Source organism: Gavialis gangeticus, unplaced genomic scaffold (genome assembly GCF_001723915.1).
Source record: "Gavialis gangeticus isolate Ggan-Ray unplaced genomic scaffold, GavGan_comp1, whole genome shotgun sequence".
Taxonomy (NCBI): Eukaryota; Metazoa; Chordata; order Crocodylia; family Gavialidae; genus Gavialis; species Gavialis gangeticus.
In genome coordinates, this window is record NW_017729017.1 from 10,173,074 (window position 1) to 10,173,354 (window position 281).

At 52.3% G+C, this 281-nt stretch overlaps 1 long non-coding RNA gene across 1 annotated transcript in view; it reads left to right on the forward strand.

Moving 5' to 3' along the window:
* Nucleotides 1–247: 247 nt before the first annotated feature.
* The window catches only part of LOC109294664, a 3,479-nt gene continuing 3,445 nt past the window's right edge, over nucleotides 248–281 (forward strand). The window contains exon 1 of the long non-coding RNA XR_002096604.1: nucleotides 248–257. This is a non-coding gene — a long non-coding RNA (uncharacterized LOC109294664). The remainder of the gene's footprint in view (nucleotides 258–281) is intronic.

Consider the following 281-nt stretch of genomic DNA (forward strand, 5'->3'; position numbering starts at 1 on the left):
TGGGAGCGTAAAAAATGTTCCCCGTGCTGCAAGTTTGCACTGAGGGGAGAAAATTAGACCCCTGAATATCCAGAGGTCTAAAAAAAATTAACTATAAAAAAGTGGGGCAGGGCATGGTCCCCAACCGTGCCATGGGGCAACTGGAGGTTGGGTCCTCCAAAGAGATGCTCTGGCTGCCAGAGTGTCTCTATAGTTGCCCCTCGCCCTGGGCTGCATATTTCAGAAGCCAGGCCGCATATTTTAGCACCAGGGCTCTGGTGCTGGTGAGTAAGGGGTTGGGG